The 22474-nt window shown below is 34.1% G+C and overlaps 1 protein-coding gene across 1 annotated transcript in view; it reads left to right on the plus strand.

Annotated features, from left to right (window-relative positions):
• ERBB4 (erb-b2 receptor tyrosine kinase 4) overlaps nt 1–22474 on the plus strand; it is an 830995-nt gene that overhangs the window by 395064 nt on the left and 413457 nt on the right. The window lies entirely within an intron of this gene.

A 22474-nucleotide genomic window follows, 5' to 3' on the forward strand; every position in this document is an offset into this window, starting at 1 on the left:
ATGATTTCACTGGAGAAAATATGAGTTTCAGGCCCATTTGCAAATTTTCTGCCTGGATTGTTGGTTTTCTATAGCTGAATCAAAACCCTTAAGGAATATAGTGTATAGAAAATACAATGATTTAGCATTAACTGTACTGTTTCATTTGTTACCCACATTGGGCAAAATTAACAAGCATCTAAAAAAAATGGATAGACTAAGTTGCCATTTTATACATTTTATATTCTGTGACATTTCAGAATACTTGTATTCTTCAAATCACATTAGAATTACAGAACACTTAAAAAGCAAAATAAAAATGTTAGGTAATTTAGGTCAATGTGTTTGTTGTCATAGATCTACTGGTATATTTTAAAATTTGTTTGTTTTATTAGCAAGTAATTGAACATTTTTGTAGGAAAACAAGCTTAGATAGTACAATTTAAAAACAATGTGATTCATATTAGTTCCAGAATCAACAAATGCTGTTTTGCTGGCTCACTTTTTAAATGTCTATAAAAGTCTGCATTTGCTCCTTCACTTATATAATTCATACTTGATTATAGTACTGAAAGGAATTTAGAGCCTTTGAGTTTCAGATCTGATCAGAGCAACGTTTGCATTATCAGAGGACTTTGCTTTGATTGTCCTACTAACAAGCTCTCTGAAGGCTTATTCTCACACTTCCACAGTAATACAATGAATATTATAGAGCTCTGGCCAAACAATTTAGGAATCTTCAAGCATAACTTCATGAGTGTTTGATACTAGATTCTACAAAATGTCTGCTGAGGTAGGGCTTTGCCTAGGTGTTCTCAGATAGTAATAAGCTAGTCATGATCATGAAACAGAAAAAAGTCCAAAGAAGAAAAGTAAACAAAAGGAAAGATAGGAGATGAGGTCAAAGAGGAGTCCAAAAAAAGACCATAGAATACTATTTATACATCACAGCAAATATTTTCATTTATTCTAATTGCAAGAGGAAGCAATTGTAGGGCTTTAAATGGGCACACTTTTATTTATTTTAAATTTCACAAACAGGAGATTCTCACTTTACTCCAAGGGAACATATCAATGGATGTGGAAATAATGTAGCTGTTTCATAATGTATTTTAGAGCTAGAATTGATAAGACTTGTAGGTGGATTGGGTTACAAATAGGAATGACTTCTTGCTCTTTGGTTAGAGTATGTAGATAGATGATGTTACCATTAACTCTCTGGGGAAGACTAATGGAAAACTATGTTAGGGTGTGATGGTTAGTTTTGACTAATAGACACCAAATAGTCACAAATAGGATACTCATTGTTCTTTGAAATTTCCTTTTAAAGTAAATCACAAAATCTAATGTGATTTGGTTTAACATAATGGTTTCTAGTCCCAGCACTGCACATAATTATGTTATGACTTATTAAAGCAAAATTATGTTTTCTATGAAGCAGATAAAATTATTATCAACCGCTTTTACTTTTGCAAGGGAACATCATCTAAATATTTTAAATAGGATACCCCCTTTCTTGTTAAGATAATCCAATAAAGAAATTGGATGACAAGTGAGGAGATACCAATCTATAATAAATTAGAAAAAAAAAACAAATATTTTATACATTCTATAGATCCATTTAATCTAATGGTCAGGACAGATTTTTCCAAGTCTCTTGAACAATAATAGATAAATATTTTTAATGCATATACTTTACTTATGTTTTTTTTTTATTTTTTTTAATGTTTTATTTATTTCTAGGAGAGAGAGACAGCGTGAGCAGGGGAGGGTCAGAGAGAGAGGGAGTCACAGACTGAAACAGGCTCCAGGCTCCGAGCTGGCAGTCAGCACAGAGCCCGACGCGGGGCTCGAACCCACGAACCGCGAGATCATGACCTAAGCAAAAGTCGGACGCTTAACCGACTAAGCCACCCAGGCGCCCCCTTTACTTATGTTTTATTTACAAAATGTTGAAAGGTCTTGAGACTTATAGTGGACAGCTAAGGATGAAGCAAACAGGGTACCCATAATAAAGCTTTTAAATTCCTTACACAATGTACTGTCATTAAGGCAATTCTCTTCAATATCACTTTACATCGGGACAGAGATACAAAGGATTTGCTATGTATGCAATTTTTCTTTCCTAAGTCTCTTGGTATATAACTATAGAACATTTAGAATGGCTTTTCTATATTCACAGTAATAACTTCTCAATGATTGCTTATTGGAAAACTAATCCAATTAAATACTTGCAGTGTGAGCTCAAAAATAGTATCTAGATGCCCAATCATTGCTTCTAACAGGATGTCCCAAATAAAATTGATATTTTTTATTTCTTAATTTTTTATTTAAAAAATTTTAATGTTTATTTTTGAGAGAGAGAGAAACAGACAAAGTGCAAGCAGTGGAGGAGCAGAGAGAGAGAGAAACAGAATCCAAAACAGGTTCCAGCCTCTGAGCTGTCAGTACAGAGTCCAATACTGGGCATGAAACCATGAACCAGAAGATCATGACCTGAGACAAAGTAGGACCCTTAACTGAATGAGCCACCTAGGCGCCCCTTAAGTTCATGTTTTGAAAATCAGAGATAAGATATTTTGTTACCTGTACTTTATGTTAATATTACCACCTTTTCCTATTCAAGATCAAATTATGAGAAAAATTAGAGGGTTTTTTAAACAAGTTTTTTGTTTGTCATGTTTTATAACATTTCACATTTGTCTTTTTTCTGTCATATTTATAGAGTAGGGCATTGAAATATAAATATGGAGTTACTACATGGATTTTCTAAATGATTACTTTGATTCTACTATTGTTCTTCTTTAAATTAAGCTTAACTCACAATATGTGTCTTCCTCAAAAGCTGTCTTTAACAAATATATACTGAGCATATCTATCTTTTAGGTACTATTCTGATTACTTTGAGAGACAGATAAAAATTTGTGCATTTCATTAATAAAGGTGAAAAAACCTTTTTCTCATTCTCTTTTCTTCCTGACTCCTCTTCCCTACTCCTTTCTCTCTCATACCTCTTTGTCTTTCAGATTCTCTCTCTTACAACCTATACTTTAACTTTTCTAGTTTGAATATTTAACTAATCAGGACTTAACACTATGACAGAGTATTGGGAACTAAGAAAAAACATGAACATTGCAAAGATTGCAAGAATAATCATAAGAAAATATATAGGGTACAGAAAGATTAAAATAATGTGAATGTGTTAAAATAAGTGAAATTGTTGGATAAATACAGTTATTTAATTGTGAAGATAGAAAAAAAATAGAGTTATCTTGTCCAGAATAGATTTTATTTGATAATGATCTTAATATTTTCTTTATGGTACTTATTTTTATGTTTTGATTTGATGTACTAATGTTTAAACACTTCAACTTCATATTTTAAATTATGGGTCTTTCATTAGCTATTTCTCAAAAAAATCCAAAATTATAATTCCTGGAAATTAAAACTTTATTAAAAAACTTACCAAAATAAATTTCTACAAGAACTATACATATAGAAAATATTTTTTGAATTTTCCCATTTATGTTATCTCCCATAAAATCCTAAACAAAAACATACTGTCATCTAAATGTATATGTGTTTGTAACTGAGTTAAGAGTTAAAGTGGAAAAGAATTCTGATCAAATCAATATATATAAACTTTATTTAGGGATCCATCTATATCCAGCATTGTGAATGATTTTGAGTTAATCAAAAGACTACTTGAATTATTAGAGTTATTTATCCAGCATTGTGAATGATTTTGAGTTAATCAAAAGACTACTTGAATTATTAGAGTTATTTGGTTTAGAAGATAATCATAGTGGCTGCTTAGGGTCTCTCCTGGAGTTTCAGGGACTCTGGGCCTTTGGACTGTAGGAGCAAAGCTGGGCAGGGGCACAAGATGGCCTTGAAGGGCATCCCCAGGGCTGCTACTTGTGTGAAGCCATAGGCCCCCTGGTATGATGGTGGCCTGGGCCGAGTGGGCCTGCCCTGCATGCTGGCCCTGTGGTAGCCAGTCCACTGAGACCCTGCCACAGCATCAGCCACCAGCTGACCCAGCTGGGAGTGGTGTGCTGCCTGTGCGTCATCCACAGTTTCAGCAGCCTTGTGCTCAGCCCCATGAGTGGCCCGCATATGTCCCCCAGAGATAGGCAGCTGGTGACACAGTCAGAGTTTCCTGTCATGGACTGCTCCTGTGCCAGAGCGGAGAAGATAGTGGAGAGTCTATTGCAGCTGCTTACCCTCTAGGTGGCTTCCAGCCCTGTGAACTATGCCTGGCCCTGCAAACTGTTCCCAGGGGAAATTTTTTTGTTGCCACCTTCTACACCTTTGGAACTTGCTGTCATTTTGCTACAGAAGTTTAAGTGGGGCAAGGACTTGCTGGACGTGAACTACCAGCTTCTGAACAAGTACATGCCCCGCAGCAGCCTCGAGTGGGTGCTCCAGGCAGAGAAGGAGATCAAGAGGCCAGGAAGAAGAAAATGTTCGCTTTGATGTGAATTCAGAGCAGGAGTTTGTAAAGTCCCATAGGCCGGTGAGTGGGACCTGGCTGCCCATGGATGTTGATAAGAGTCATGAAGATTGAGTTTCAAGGAGTTGATGCCAAAGACCAAGGACACTGCAACAGCCCAGAAGAGGAGAGAGGCAGGGAAAGGGGGCGGTGGCCAGTGCATCAACAGAAGTTTGGAAAAGAATCAAGAATTGAAACAGATAGTGGATGTACAGACATCTTTTTTGAGCAGGGTGATGAGGAAATCTCAAAATGGCAGGAGGGCTTGTGGAAACTCCTGACAGGCCTGGTAGCCTTGGCTCCTCACAGATGCCAGCAGAGCTGGTCTCACCGTGTTCTCTCTCAGTGCTTCTGATGCTCCTCACTCCAGCTCCTGCCTTGCAGCCCTGACAGTGAAACAGGGCGTCCAGGAGGAAAACCAAAAACAGAAGAAGATAACTAAAATGATCGGTTCTTTCCATTTCTCCAGTGAATGTGCAGAAGACTAGGAATTTGTGAGATCTCCACAGGTTTCCATATTGAGTCAGGATGTTGCTTCCTACTTTGTTTCATGCTCAAGTGCTTTATATGATCTTACACATACTTTGCTACTTTTAGGTTTTACTATATGAAATTCCCTTTTTTCTAGGTAAAATAATGTTCAAATATTCACCATCTTATACGGTTCAATTTAGTGTTTCAAATTCTTTGAGAAAAGTGTTTGTACCACATATTTACAAGTTTTCTTCACCCATTCTACAAGTTCTGATTATTTTGTCCTGTATTACAAAAAAATAGACAAGAAACAGCATTAATCTGTGATTTAAAAAAGTTTCAGGTATACAGTGTTCTCCTCATGAATTACTCTAATTAGTTTTAACTTTCGAATATTTTCTGTTGATGTGTGAATGGGAATCTATGGGAAATAGCTTTTTCTGATCTATGACACCAAAAGAAAATGACATCATCCCTTAAAGAAAAATACTAAAGGGGCGCCTGGGTGGCTTAGTCGGTTAAGCGTCCGACTTTCACTTAGGTCATGATCTCGCGGTTCGTGGGTTCGAGCCCCGCGTCGGGCTCTGTGCTGACTGCCAGCTCGGAGCCTGGAGCCTGTTTCAGTCTGTGACTCCCTCTCTCTCTGACCCTCCTCTGCTCGCTCTCTCTCTCTCTCTCTCTCTCTCCCTTAGAAATAAATTAAAAAGAAAAAGAAAAATATTAAGGACAAAGTAATGTGTTTAACTGAAAACATAGTATGAAAGTATTTTTTATTTTCTGCTAATAAGAAACAGAGTTTATAGTATTAATTTGGCTTTAAAAACTGTTAATTGTAGTTTTATCATCATGTAATTATTGTTAAAATGTAAAATTATTGTTCTGATCCCTTTAGCAAATAAACATGGGGCATATTTTAAGTCAGCGTGGAAAAGTTTGGAGTTTTCTCTTGAAATGAACACTTTCTATATTCCATGATTATTCTACATGCCATGTAACCAGAATTATAAATGAGATTTTAAAGAGATGTACAGCTCTTTTTATTAGTGTCTGTAAATATTTCAATAATAACAGTGAGGTCAATTAAAATTTTATTGAATGATTATATTTTATATTGACTAAGACACAAACAGCTAAGAAATTTAGTTGAAATAGAAAAGGAATTGCCCTTTTTATAATATATTATCTATGCCTTAAATTTAAAAAAATCCTTTGAGAGTAATCAATATTTCATTCTGTTACCTCATTTGTCAGCATTACAAATCCTCTGTTCTAGTTTATTGGTTTTTTTATTCCAATCATATACACTTATTCCACCTACTAAGTCGTTTGGTTTAGTTGTTTTACCCTATGTCTCTGAGCCTTAAACCCCACTATTCTGGAATAATAAAATTCCTTTGTTTTTTATAACTATTTTAATTCTAAAATATAACCCAAGACCTAATTTTTGTCTCCACTTCAGTTTCCTCTCAGAACTCTGATTAGTTTTGTCTATTTGTCTCATTTGTCCTTAGTGAAATAACAGTGAGTCCTAGCTAGCCCAATCAAATGGATACACTATGTTATCAGTACGATAGAATGATCACTGCATATAACAGATTGACAGAGAATCGATGTATATCTTCTATAGAACTTAGCAGAAAGCCAAACATCTAAGTACTCCATAAATGTGTGAATTTTATTATTGTATTTATAAAGATGCTTCCTTCTAAATATATGTTTTGATTCTATATCACTATCATCCCCAGTAGTCAGAATATAAAATATGGTGCATATATACATGCATAGGTGTGTGGGTGTATGTGTGTGTATGTGTAGTATGTATATCACCTATGATAGGTGAGGAAAATTACAAAAACATCTTACTGTTAGTGTCTAGTTAATATCAGTAAAATGTTTGTATTTTGTATAACGTTGAATAGAGGTGATACTCAAATTGTTTTTGCATTCTATCAGTATTGCCTTTGGTTTTTCCCTAATTCTTTTTTAAATGTATTTTCTTTATCTCAAAAAGAAACATCATTAAGAAATAATTTATTTTTATACCAAACTATTTTAGTTTGTTTTTATCATACAGCCTAACTCTATGCTATTGTTAAAATATTCATAAATATTCCTGTTGTGCTTAAGATTTTTATAATTTGTAAAGCCACCTGTCAGTTACAGAGCACCAAGTATTTCTGTGGGAAAAAAAAGGAATTTACAGTATTTACTGTCAATAAACGTTAATTGTGCCAGCAAGGGGGCATAAATGCAGAAAATTATAGACTTTTAAATGTGTGAATCACTTGCAAGTTGGAAGGCTTAGCTAATTATTTATCTTAGATGGGTAGTGAACAATAAAACCTAGGGACAATGATAATTGAGGTGACTTCATTTTGCTTCAAATCTCTTATCACATAAAAGGATCAATCTGTTTTTAATCTAAAGTTTGACATGAATAAACTTGTTTTATGAGTTTCTTGGTGCTTGCTAAAATGAAAAAAGCAGCAATTTCAGAAAGTTAGGTTTTTAACAGTCTTTTGAAGACTCTGTAGCTAGAAATTAATCAGTATAATGTCGAACTATTAGAAAATAACTGGAGTAATTAAAAAGCACAAATCGAGTCAAATTACAAAGAGTGAAAGTCAATTTCTTCCTTTTTTCTGTCTCCAACATCATACAGCCATGGTATTATTCATGAAAGTTTGTGACTTGCAATAGATATTGTCTGATGACTTTTCTTACACAGGTTCCAGAATCAATATTGATTTTTGATAATTGACAAATATTTAGAACGAAAGCCAAGAGACCTTTTATAAATCATGGTCATATTTTTGTGCAATTATAGAAACTTACAAGAGAACTTTAATGGTTACGTCAACAACTTAATTTTGTTTTACCATTTACATTGTAAGCTTGAAATGAATTATTAATTTGTGATTCATCTACACAAATAGGACAAGAGATTTATATAAAACTTTTGAATTTCTTATACATTATTGCTAACCATTTTTGTAAATTGCATTGAAGTGAGTCTTACAGAATTGATCATTTCTAGGTATGTAACCTACTAATTGCACTTGTCATTTGCATTATTATTGCCTTCAGCTTTTATATTCCATGTGAGATTCACAATGAACAATTCAATTAACAAACTAAGTTACTACTTCCTATTTCTATCATAACACAAGAGAATATTTTCCTAGAAAATTGTAATTATGTGGTTTTTTTTTTTGTATTTTGGTTTTTGTTTTGTTTTGTTTTTACAGAGGAAGACATGGTTTTAAAACTTTAAAGTGAATTTGAAATTAGCTTTGGGAAGTTTTAATACTAAACTTAGTCACACATAGTTATTTTTTTTCCTTTAAAAAGCCATTTACCTGGATAATGTTATCACTTAAGCTTATAAAATAAATATGTATATTAGACTATTAATGAAATTCATCCTAAAAATGGTGAATCCAAATATATTTGTAATTTGACAAAAGTTAGATAATGTATGTGAACCAGATGGGAAGATGATGATTGGACCCTATCTTATAAATTACAGTCATACATTTGTGAACTGTGCCTATCAAAAGACCTTGTCTAGAGTGAGAGATTTGAAGGGAATGTATGAGGAACGAGGTAACAGCAGTGATTGGTCATTCAGATTTCAGTGCTACCTGAATAAGTAAATTTAAGTTTTAATTATTCAAGTTGAATTAATTTTAACACTGCAATCTGTGAGGGAGGTGGAAGGCAGCATTATTATTCCATGGAAAGATATATTGTCTATTTTGACCATGGACGCACGAGACTGTAATAGAAAGTATATTTCTATTTTCTATCTCAGGATTTTATTCCCATATACATCTAAATTTTTGTCATATCTAGCAGAGAGAATGCTAAGCAAGTTGCTTATGGCTAGTAGGAAAAAATGTCCCTTTGAGAACAATGATGTTGTTAACCCTCCATGCCCAGTTTTAGTTACTGGTGTTCCTTATTTAAGTTAGTCATCTTGCTAAGTTAGCACAAAAGGATCTGAACTAAGTTATATTAAGGACTTTTTTTTTTTTTTATTAGTCTTTAAAAGTTTGTTTTGACTTTCAATTTCATAAGTTCTGAATTGCACATTTAGGAAAGTGAATTTATTAAATATACTTTCATATGCTAACAGCACTTAGTCCTGATATGAGAATTGTGAGTGGTTACTACTCTGTTCCATGAACTGGCTTATTGCTTTACCTTGAGGTATGCATCACCAACTCATCTTCATTTCCCTTTCCTCTATCTGTTGATCACTATATTATTACCATGTGTTCTGTCCTCTTTCCTCTCTTCTTTTCTTCCCCCTCACTTTTTCCTGCCACCCCTCAGCCTCATTCCCTGAATAATAATACAGATGTGTGTAACTGCAGTTACATCTAGACATGGGTATATGTGTGTGTTACATTGAGAAACTCATGCATACCTTCAAATTACAGAAGTAATTACAAAGCGCTTGCATTGATCATGCTCTCCATTTATTGCATCTTCACAGTTCCTAGAGGTACTCACCATTTTCCATACACCGATGAGAGAGGACAGAGTTTCGTACCCATGTAATTTAATTCTATAGTAGCAAATACATGTGTTTTCCTATAGTGAAGAGTGCAGAAGCTTCACATTCTTTCTCTTTAGATAATTATTTTACCCCTTGAGATACTTATCATGATATGTAAAATGTTAAACTTTAATCTCATATTTACCTTTATAATATACTTTACCCAAATGAAACAGTTAAAGGTAAATAAATTGTATTAAAATATGGCAACTAATGTATTTGAAAAAATCTTTTTAACTTATTTCTTAGAAGATATTGAGGCTTCTAAAATTGCTGTTTGTTTTTATTCCAAGTTAGCTTTTCTGTTATTCCTTTTACTCTTTATTTTTATGTGTTGATTAAAATTCAGAAACTATACTAAAGAAAAACTGGTAGAAAGAGAAAAAAGGTTGCAAGTTATTTTAGCAAGAGTCTATGTCATATAAAATGTATTATTACAGCTGTTCTTCGAGCCTGCTATGAGGATGTTTTAGGGTGACAGGCTTTTTTTAGGAGCAGAAATTCAGGATATATCCACAGATTAAAAGATTTCTTTACTGAAACACTTCCCAGACTTTTAGGTTTTATGGACTAACAATTTCTTTTCTTTTAATTGGATGGACCAGAGTAGAGTTGCCAGCTTTTTATTTTGTCAAGGGGGATGCTTAAAATATCACTGAATCAGTACTATGAGAGAAAGAATATTTCACACATATAAACACACACACACACACACACACACGTGAGTGAAAAGAACATAAATAAAAACCATAAACTCAGAATAAAATATAGGCTTTTCCAGGTAGTGAAACCTGGCAACTATATACCCATATATTTTTAGTGTAGTTGTTTTAAAAATCTGAATGCTGAAATGTTTGTAACGTAAAATTACATTACACATAATATCTTCATTAAAGAATTTTTGTTACTCTGAAATCTAAATTTGTTGACAGTGCAACATCAAGTAGTGTTCTTAAATTGTTTTCTTTCTGCTTCGTTTTCTGTCACAGTGTTGAAGATCTACTTTCATAGGTTAACAAAAATAGAAACAGTTCTGTGAATAATCGTTATATTAAATTTAAATATTTGGGGTAAAAGTAGATATGCCATGGAAAGATGGCATGTATGTCTCTAGGAATCTGTTTTCTTTCCTCAGACTAGGAAGAAATTACAAGACTAGCCAGAGCTCAGAAAAGTGACTCAATGAAAATCATTTCCCAAACTACACAGTTCTGGGCATTAACTGCCTAAAAGCAATCAGCCACTTTGGGAAACTGTTTAGCAATAGTTAGTTACCAGTAGCAAAATATGCCTATCATGTGCTTATAACTGTATCTGTGTTTATATCCATATCTCTATTTATGTCTACCACAAGACAAGTTCAAAAATGTTCCCTGCAGCACTATTAGTAATTTAAATTTCAATCAGTAGAATATGGAGTAATTTTGTTATAGAGACTCAAGGGAATACTAGATGGCAAACAAAAGTGAATGAACTACTATTTTCATTGAATTTCACAAAGATCATGCTGAATGAAGGAGAACAGACAAAGCATCCATACTCTATCATTTATTTATATGATTTAATTTATTTATGGTAAAATTATTCTATGTCTCTAGAAGTCAGGATGGTGATCATCTTTTGAAACGTGAGCTTATAGGGACTGCAAACAGGCATAAAGGGAACTGGGCACTGACAGTATTTTATATCTTAACTAGGTAGGTATCTACTACACAAAGGATTTATTGACCTTATGAAAATGTTTGAGATGTATAGTTATATTTTTTTCCTCATCTGTGTATGGTTCAAAGAAATATTTAAAATTTTAAATACACAAAATATACAGAAGATAATATTAGAATATTAGCTAAATATTATTTTTCCTGCCTAATGAATTTGGTTTTCTAACTATAGACTCCTTGATTTTATAGATAAAAAAACTACTCTGACAATCATCTCTGTATTTCCTCCCTGATAATGGATTTTTAGTTTCATAAAATCTAGGTCTAAGGCTGAATTTTTGTTGTCATTATTAATTTATATTCTCGACCTAGAAATTGAAAGAATTATAAAAACCACAACATTGTTCCTTTAGTGAGTAAGATCTACCTTTTTAAGGGTTTAAGTTTCTGAATGGTATATTGTTAAGGATAATAAAATATCTATTAAACAATGAATCACAACCTCCCTCGCAAACACACACTCCAAAATTCGTAGAGGAAGATGCCCTTTTTTGAATCATTGTAACTAATGGAATATGTATTACTGAATCTTTGCTGTCCTCCTTTATCTATATGCCGACCAACTGAGGTAAAATAAAATAACAAGATTATTGTCTATCATTCAGCATAAACAGTGTAAAGTTATAAATAAAAAAAAACTATTTCTGATAGTTACAAGGGAATTTTTGATTGTGTGCTTGGGAATGGGGTAAGAGGAATGATTTGGGAATACATCTAACTGTAGTCAATGACGAATTTTGTATAAATGTAGTAAGCTGTAACCTCTTTGTAACAGAGAAGTCTGCTTTTTTCTGTTGCTTGTAGCGGTTTTGTTTTGTTTTGTTTTTGTAAGAAAGAGGCTAATGACCTCTAGACCTAAGTAATCAAAAACTAATGAGTTTGCCTAACAAAGTAGTGATCTGAATGTGCCAGAGGTCACCAGTAGATGATGAACAGACTTGAGAGTTGTTACTTTTAATGTAAGCCATCCAAGTAGACCTAAGAGGGTTTCTGGAATCATATGACTGCAGTTGTTGCCTTAGAATAAAGACCTTGGCCTAAAATGAGTAGAGAATAGACTCTCCATTAAAATGAAGGCAATGCAAACTTCTTACCCTGAACCTATCAACGTATTGATGGAGTACAGGCAAATGAAGGGGAAAAAAATAGAGTAATATCTGTGGATGGCTCATTCTCTTTCACACAGTTATGTGAGGATCTAGTTTGCATTCCCAGCCCCAAATCATGTATTGAGGCAAAACCTTTGTGGAGTGTCAGAGGCTACATATTTAAAACTATCCTTTCTATCACCCTCAGATATAAAACCTGGCTCTTCAAGCAGAGAAAAGGATAACAGTGGAAGGGAAGCACAAACAGTACTAGATCCAATAATCAGCTCTGGTGACAAGACTATTAGGACAATGCTTAGATTAAGAATTTAGGAATTCTTAAATGGGTGGCTCAGTCAGGTAAGCATCTGACTTCAGCTCAGGTCATGATCTCATGGTTCCTGGGTTCGAGCCCCGCATCAGGCTCTGTGCTGACAGCTCAGAGCCTGGAGCCTGTTTCGGATTCTGTGTCTTCCTCTGTCTATGCCCCTCCCCCACTCATTCTCTGTCTCTCTCTGTCTCAAAAATAAATAAACTATAAAAATTTTTAAAAAAAGAATTTAGGGAGGACAGCATGCCAAGCAGCAGTGGGGTTATTTATTTATTTATTTTTATGGAATGGAATGGATATCTACATTCTAGCCATAAATAGTAGCCCAGAGAAGGGAACATGAAATCAATCCCCTTTGTCTTTAGATAGTATTAAGCTAAGAAAAGCCTAATCTCTTGCAGCCAATGGTAGGATTCCCAAGGAGAAAGAGTGAAACTTTGTTTATTTGCTTTCATTTATTTAGAGAAACTAAATAAATGTAGGCTATCAGAAAATAAAATAAATAAAAGCTTTGCTCAGTGAGGAGTAGACACAGTGCTTAGTGATGTCAGTGACAAAGTGTTGGCTATTGTACTATGCACTGCAGTGGGTAGAGATCATTGTTACTGAATGCTTTCATCAAATACAATGTCAAAAATTTTATGTAGGGTAGTTTTTTTCAGTTTAAAGATAGTGTCAGTATAGATTTAGGATAATACCTGTCATCCTCTCTATATTAAAATATATAACACTGTCCCTGAGTCATTAACAGAAAGTTTAAATATATCCCTGATCTCTTGTCCTTTTACTGTACTCGGAGAGTTTTTCCATGGCTTGAGCAGAGAATGATATATGGAAAATAATGGGTTTGGATGAACGATATGCTAATCATCAGTAGACTGAAATTTGAAGATATTGGAGGCATCAGAGACTCAAAAGAGACTGAGGCAAATGATAAGGCCTAGACCAGAGTGGAAACAGTAGAGTGGACACTAAGTGAAAGTAATAGATAATGAGATAACAGATAATAATAATACAGTGCATGTTGAGAATTCATTAATATTTTTCATTTTTTGTGGCTATTTCAGAACAGAGAATATCAATACAGATTCTAACAATATCTACCTAACGAGGTAGATATGCAGAGTGCTTCATAACAATAAAATGTTGCATATTTAGCCTCTGGTAGAATCTCTTCTGCTTTTGATGAGCATAACAAAAAGAGTACCAATAAAAGATAATTCTTGAGAATCTATTCTCAATAAATCGATTTTGAAACTGTTGTATTCTAATCACTTAGTGCATGTATCTCTTGTTTGCTTTTCCCCATATTCTCTTATCACAGTAAGATCAAAAGCAACTTGGAGGTGAGGACCATTTTGTGTCCTCTGTAGTGCCCATGATATAGCACATGATTCTGATAAATGTGAACATTTTAATATATGGTTCAATTTTACTATAAACATGCTACTCAACTTACATGTATTTCCTATTTAACATTGTTTAAAACTTGTAATTTTGTTACTATGAAGATGAAAAAGAAGTAAGGGCTTCTAGTATAACAAAGAAGAAAACTATGATGGATTCAAAATAATTGGACCGGGGCGCCTGGGTGGCTTAGTCGGTTAAGCGTCCGACTTTCGCTTAGGTCATGATCTCGCGGTTCGCGGGTTCAAGCCCCGCGTCGGGCTCTGTGCTGACTGCCAGCTCAGAGCCTGGAGCCTGTTTCAGTCTGTGACTCCTTCTCTCTCTGACCCTCCCCTGCTCGCGCTGTCTCTCTCTCTCTCTCTCCTAGAAATAAATAAAACATTAAAAAATAAATAAATAAATAAAATAAAATAATTGGACCACAGAATTTTGACCCAGCGTATGCTTTATCTCTGCTATTTTGATGTAGTGTAGACTTTAAAATTATTTTTGGATTGAACTGTATTAAGGCAGTTTAATTTCTGAATATATTTTTGACACATGAATTTTCTATTTTGACTCTTTTCTACCAAATTTATTTCCATTGGATAAATTATTTTGTTCGTAGATCATTAAATAATGGTTTGTTTCATTAGTTCACATTATCTGATTGGTGCTGTTGTTTGGGGATTTTGTTTTACAGCTTTAATTTCTTACTGAGTCCCATTTTCTCAGATCAAATTTTGTATATCCTTTATCAAGGATATTCAAATAAAATTTGAATTTTATTCAAAATTTGATGTATGTCATTTTATCTGTCATTAGTTTTATTTTAGGCCCATTAATTCTAAGATAATTTATTTTGAATGAGACTCTGAAACAATTTAAGATTAGCTGCAGTCCAGTGATTGTATTGACTATGAGGCAAAGAATTGTCAAAACAACCTTTGTGTCAGATGGCAAGTTCCCAATTCCTTCTTCAAGCCTAATACATGTAAGTGTGAACACTTCAGAATCTACACTCTTCAGAATCTTTATATAATTGCTATTATCACTTAGCTTTAGATACTCCAGAGTTCTAAAAAGAAAAAAAAAGATAATTTTCAATAGTGCTGTCCTATCTGTCTGTAGAGAATACTGAACTCTTGATTAATGAAACATGAACTGACCCATTCATTAATTAACATGAATTAATATAGATATAAATTGTATTTTCAGCTATTTGAACTAATGCCATCTTCCAACACCTAATTCTTTCTACTATTCATCCATTACAGCTCTACCATCCAAAATTATCTTTTCCACCATCTCTGTCAATTGTCAGCTCATTGATAAGTCTTCTTTGGTTGACTCAACCAAAGATCCTTTATTTTTCTGAATGCCTGTAGAAAGCTATGCTTGTTTCTTTCAAATACTATATAGTACCCGGGGTTGTCTGTAATTATCTTTCTCCTCTGCTTGATTATATGTTGATTGAGAGCAAGAATAAACCTTATTTATATAGTGTTTTTTATATAGTGTTCTCTATATTCCTTGAGACAATTTCTCACCTTTTTAAAATAAATAAATACATATGTCAGTGAATTTTTTTATTACTGCTTAGATAGAGAATAAGTGAACATGAACTTGTAGGTTAAAAACTCAATTTCATTATACAAAATTTCAGCACAGAGTTAGACAAAGCATTCTGGAATTCCCAGAGGATAATTATTAATATGACAAGTTGCTGCTTATCACTGTAGTTTAAATGGGAAGGGAAGGTAATTAAAAACTGGCAGCTATCAGTGAACAAATACATGATTTTATGAGAACTGTGATGGAAGCTCAGAGCTTAGGTGGAAGATAGAAATGTTAGATAGAAATGTCACGGTTGCAGGCAACACCCTTGAGACAATCTGATCAACCATGGATGTATTATTAAACAACATAGCAAGAGGTTAATGAATAAGCTGAGCTTCATGGAGAAACTTTCATTAGACTGTTTTATGGATTTCCCTTGCAGTCATTATTAAAACCAATATATGCTCTTTGTGCATAGAATGTGCTATTCTTCACCTGCATATTTGTATTATGCTATGCCATAGGATATTATATTTTTGGTTATACTCTTTGGAATGCCAGTGTAGAAAGATCACCTTAATAACAATGTCATTCAGAGCCTATATGGGCTTTTATCTTTATAAATAAGATCTCAATAACTTAGCATATTGAGAGTAAAAAGGAAAAATCTTGTGTTTTTTTAAAGAACATAAAAATAATGATTAGGTGAATGCATAGTCTTAAAACAATAACAGAAGTAACTTTAAATATGTCTATAAAGGCATATTTAGAAGATCTAAGAGCTAGTACCATAGGCCTGTTTTGAAAAAACCTTGTTTAAGATATATGTCCATTTTGATAATTAAACATTGGATAGAAAAAGTAGTTATTCCTTGTTATTACTATAATAATTCAGTACTTGCATTATTCCATTGAAATTTCTTTAATCCATTGTAATGAAGAAGTAGAAATTATATTTCAAACTTTGAACTATGTACAACAGTAGTAGAAATTCTTCTGTAGTACTTTATAAATATATTTACCATGTGTTTCAGTTTGCTCAGGATACTCCCATGTCTTCAATGTTAGTCATTAATGTGTATTTTCACCATCAAATTTGTCCTGGATTGGCTGATAAATAATATGTACATACTAATTTTTCCATGCTGATATATACAGGGAAAATATCTGATTTCTATATTCCTACAGAGATAAAGAAAATTGTATTTACTGTTTACATACCACTAATCATATTTTTCCATAGTCTAACAGTTAGCAAGGTTATAGCAAGGAAGTAGATGAATGTGAGAAGTCTTGGATTATTCAGAAAACATGAGCCATTACCCACTGAGAAAAATAATTTCATATGTGGTTTGCTCAATGTCATACCAATCTCTTATTTGGAGGTAAATTTATGTACTATGAACACTAACATATGACAGATGTCAAGCTCAGCTGTGTATCTGCTAGTAGCATGCCAGCTGATACACTACTGATTTACTGGGATGCATTTGTATTTATTACTCATGTATTACTCCTGACTGCCCTTCACATTTGGAAATTCCAGAAAGAATTCAAAGAATATACTATATTCTTTGGGTAACTTCCAAGTACCTAACTCTAGCCCACTGGGTTCTTCCCTATATATGATTACGTTCCAGGATTAACCATAATGGCCAATGTATGTTCATAATATTACAAGACTAACCACTTTGACCAGGTTCAAGATCGGTCTCCCTCTGGTTTACCTTTGAACCAACCTAAAAACAGAGCAATAGTATGCAAAGATACAAAGTAATTGGCATTGCTTCCTAAATACTCCCCAGTTCTTAAAGAAGCAGGTGGTCAATGCAGCATGCAAACTTGAGAAACCCACAAAGCAAAAAAAGCACTAGACTTGTGATATCTTACTCCCTTAGGGCAGATTAAGGGCCAAATCATGAGTCAAGGTTTAATTTCAGTCTTTATAGAAGGGAAAATTCTAGCCATACCGTACTACTTGCAAACTATTTTGTTCCGTTTCTTCCTGCACTGCTTCCCTGGCCATGGCCTGTCCTGTACATGGCACAAAGGGGATACACCCTCTGCGTAGAACTGGATCTACTTTATTCAGGGTACAGATTCCTAGGTGTTTCACCTGTTGGGCCTGATATTAGGGAGATAACATTTCAAACGCTAGGTTTCAAAATACCTTCTAACCAGTAGAGAATTAAATCTCTTACTTGCCACGTGACCTTGTTCAAGGTATATAACCTCTCTAGCTCTTAGTTTCCTCATCTGTAGCATGAGTAATTATAATAACCATATATATCATAGTGAGAAAATGGGGCCTAGGTGAGACAGGTTTATAATACACACTGAACAACATCATAAGGTTATTATGAAGAATTATAAAATAATGCACATTGAGCCTCTCATAGGAAAGCCTTAAAAATTAAAGCTACCGCTACCACTAATAGCAACTATTTTTGTCTGTGGCAGTTTCCTAACCTTTAGAGAATAAACAGACGGTTGTACATTGAGCCGCATGAAACCTTGTACCTCCTTGCCCTGCAGTATCTTCATGTAAGGTCGTTTGGGAACATAATAATAGCAACTGAATAAATTACATAAAATAGATTTTAACATTATTGCAATAATCACTTGATTACTGATTAAAGAATAATAATAATGCATCAATCAATTGCTTCTGTTTTCACCTAACATGGAAACATTAGAAATGAAAAAGTTATTTTTTTTTTCAGAAGCTCATTTTTGGAGGAAAAATAGGGCAAACTGGCTCTAGGTGTAATTGGGCCATTTATAAATTTTACAAACAATCTTCTAAACATTCAGTGAAGATTAAGGCCCTAGTGCACTTGCATCTTTGAGTAAGGTTCCCTTCTCCAAGGATGGATTTGTCAGGGAAATCCCTGAACTCCCTCCACTGCTTCACATAACTTCCATATGTCTTACAAAACTCCAACCACTGTGTTACAGCTAGGGTATAGATTTAAAAGAATCAGCCAGCTGTTTCAAATCATGCCGTGCTGGACAGCTCTTTATTTCAAAGCTATTGTTACAGTTGAATGCTATTAGATGTGAAATAGAAAATTGGAGAAATATAACCAAGATGGACTTTTTTTTTTTTTTTAAACTGTGGGACCACTCTGCGTGCATGAAGAATCCAACATTCTCATTAAATGTTGCAAATACTGAATTTGGAACAATAGACTATTATTTTCAAATTCAAATTGACGACTCAATTGAGGAGGCATGTAGGAAGATATACCTTTGACATTTAAAGTAGGATAATGATCCCGTAGCTACTGTTTGAAAGCGTAACTTTAAAATTCCAAGTGGTCAAATTATCTAGTCGTTTATAAGGCAAGATTTCAGAAAGTGTCTGAACTGAACTTTTTTTCATTGAAATAAGTGAAATATTTCTCCAGCTCATTTTTCATACTGCTTTCTCTTTTTAATATTTAGCAGAGAGGACATTAGCCTAGGGATCAGATGGTTTACCGAGTGGAAAAATATTGCTTTATAATAAAAGGAGGATATTGAATAAAGCCTAGATTTAATACCCAGCCTAACAGAACACCCTGATGAATGTAATTGCATTTTAAGCATTCTGATTAAATTTTTTGATCCATATTGCATTTGTTTTGCTTGTGAATCTTTTATGGAAAAAAAAGTGTCTGGAGATTAAAGGATTAGTGAGTTCTTAAGAAGCTGGGCAGCTGCTAAAGCATCTGAATATTCTTGCTTAAAGATGGTTGAAAAGCTGCATTGATCTCAGCTGTTACAGTGAGTGATACAGCTAAAACTAGCATAGAGAAAGGGAAATGCCCTAGGGATAACTTATTTCTGTAATGGACAACGTGAATGATATCCAGTGTATATGAAAAAAAAAACAAAACTAAACAAAATTGTAGTTGAAAAAGCATTTATCATCTTGCTGGTTTGTTGGGTATAATACTTTTCCTTCTTTTTCACTTCATAGGCTAATTGACAATTCAGGGAATATATGAAGATTAAGAAATAATTTGCATGCTCTCAAATCCTAAGTGTCATTCATGTCTTTTGATAACCAGACAACAAAAGGGCTAACAAATTAGCATAGCTGTTTTACCTTGGAAGAGGAGAGGTTTATGTCAGTCTGACATAAAACACATAAGATCGAACAAGTTTGCAGTAGATAAATATGTTTTGTATAATAATCAAGTTTTTAAAGAAGTTGGACCAACGTAAAATATAGAGTCTGCTTTTTTGTTCAGAAAAGTTTCTAAATCCTTTACAAAGATTGAATGTGCTAAAGTCAAAGAGAGTTTCTCGTTCGTAAAGAGCTAAACATTATTTATATTTCTTAAATGCCTAATAAGTATGGTCCACACAGGCCCAGCAACCTGATGAACTAGTGAGAGGTGTAAACCTGAAAACCTGAGGCCACTGTTAGTTGCATTAGCTGGCTGCTGGCACCCAAGCAGTGATCAGAGTAAAACAAAACTCTTTAAACTCTCTATTTGGAAAGGATACTCAGTTTTTTATACATGTTAGTGATCTTCCATGGGATTTTACCTACCTAAGATGGCTTTACTGTACAGAAAAGCTCTATGTTAATGGTTCTTAACTTCTCATTAAACTAATTCAGGGAAGAGTTGTACAAATACTGATGAAGGCAGCGGGGATGGAATAAGGGAAAAGGGAGGGAGCGTGGATTCTGATTTGATTTGTCTGAAGCATTTCTATTTTTGAGAACAAATATTCTAGCTTCCTCAGGAGTTGGCATGCAGCAGATGCTTTGGGAAGAACTTGTACTTGATACTCAGAGGAGCGAATGGGCTGAAATGAAAACAGAGCCCACTCTCAGTGAGGAGGATACTGACTGCATTTCCTTCAGTTCAGAGCAGAATTACCTTTATCACTTTTGTACAGTACCACTTGTGGCTCCCAATGCAGTGCCCTTCACTTGTCCCCACCATGCCTAAAATGACTTTGCTAGAGAACCCTACGATTAAATTCACACTATGAAAGGCATATGGGGGGGCGCCTGGGTGGCTTAGTCGGTTAAGCGTCCGACTTTCCGACTTTCGCTTAGGTCATGATCTCGCGGTTCGTGGGTTCGAGCCCCGCGTCGGGCTCTGTGCTGACTGCCAGCTCAGAGCCTGGAGCCTGTTTCAGTCTGTGACTCCCTCTCTCTCTGACCCTCCCCTGCTCACGCTGTCTCTCTCTCTCTCCTAGAAATAAATAAAAAAACATTTAAAAAAAAAAAAAAAGAAAGGCATATGGGGTGCCCATTATTTGAATAACCTCAAGCTTTGAATATGCATGATTAATTAGTGCTCAGTTTAGTCTTGACCTTCCAATGGATTGTATTTGAGACTCAGTGTCTATCTGGAATACTGAAGAAATACTGTGGTCACATGCCATTCATTACTGTAAATGTAACTAATCTAAACAAACAACAATTGAAAATATGTGAATATTAGATTTTTTTGTATAAGAAAGTTGTCTTTAGTTCTTAAGAGAATTTAAATGATTAAGTCGATTGAGATTTATTTAGAAAGTTAGAGTTTATCTCACAAGAGTACACATACACATAGAGATATACATATACAATTTTATAGATTCTCTGATTCTTAAGAGTCACTAATTCAATGAGGAGAAATAAAATGCTTGATTAAGAGATACAACTCTGATACTTGCTGGAGTTGGAGTATTTGGCAAATCACTTAATCACACAGAGAATTAATTTATTCAACTGTTTTTTAAATTAGCAATATATCTAAATGGTGATGAAGATAAATGAAGAAAAATCAATGTAACCCTGTATAAGTACATTCAAATACAAAGTGGTAATGTTAATAATTTAAGTGATCAAACTGTTCAATCACTTTTCAGAAGGTCTACTTACTTTTGAAAATGCTTTGTTCTTAGTATGATGATATTTCTATAGAGTAAGTATTGTGATATGTAAATATGATTTTACTTGTGTTCATATTTAGTAATCCAAGTATTAGTGTTATTTTTTTTATTTGTTTAATGTTTTATTTATTTTTGAGAGAGAGAGACAGACAGACAGCGTGAGCAGGCAAGGGTCAGAGAGAGAGGGAGACACAGAATCTGAAGACAGGCTCCAGGCTCTGAGTGAGCTGTCAGCACAGAGCCCGACGCGGGGCTTGAACCTACCAACTGCGAGATCATGACCTGAGCCGAAGTTGGTCGCTCAAAGGACTGAGCCACCCAGGCGCCCCTAGTGTTAAATATTTTTATGTACCAAACAAACACAGGACTTGAAATAGCCAGGGCTATTTTCAGGGGGTTTATTTAACAAAATATAATATTATGTGTGAAGGGGTATAGGTTGAATAAATGAAACACTGGCATTAGTGATACCCTGGATTCAAATCTCACTTTAGACTCTTGCTCTCTGGAAAGTTGATAATTTATTGAAGCCTTCTGAATCTCAGTTTCTTCATTTATGGAGGCTTCATCATTAACTTAAAAAATTGTTATTAAGATATTTACACATTTCCTTAGAAGTACTGTCAAACCTATTGAGGTTTTTACCTGTACTACATTTATCAAGTATCAGTGAAACTTACTATTGAAGTATCGAGTGAGCACGTTCATTTGCAGTATTTATACAAAACAAAGAGCCTTTTCTTAGTGGGTTAAAAAAAGCACATTAAGAATAATTTTTATCTTGGTCAAAACTTTAGAACAAAAGTAAACCATATACCATCAACATATAACTAGTTTAGAGACGTAGAAAAATATTTTTTAAATGTTTTTTTAATTTATTTCTGAGAGAGAGAGATAGCATGAACAGGGGAGGGTCAGAGAGAGAGGGAGACACAGGATCTGAAACAGGCTCCAGGCTATGAGCTAGCTGTCAGCACAGAGCCTGATGCA

Source organism: Crocuta crocuta, unplaced genomic scaffold (assembly GCF_008692635.1).
Source record: "Crocuta crocuta isolate KB4526 unplaced genomic scaffold, BGI_CrCroc_1.0 scaffold160, whole genome shotgun sequence".
Classification (NCBI taxonomy): domain Eukaryota; kingdom Metazoa; phylum Chordata; class Mammalia; order Carnivora; family Hyaenidae; genus Crocuta; species Crocuta crocuta.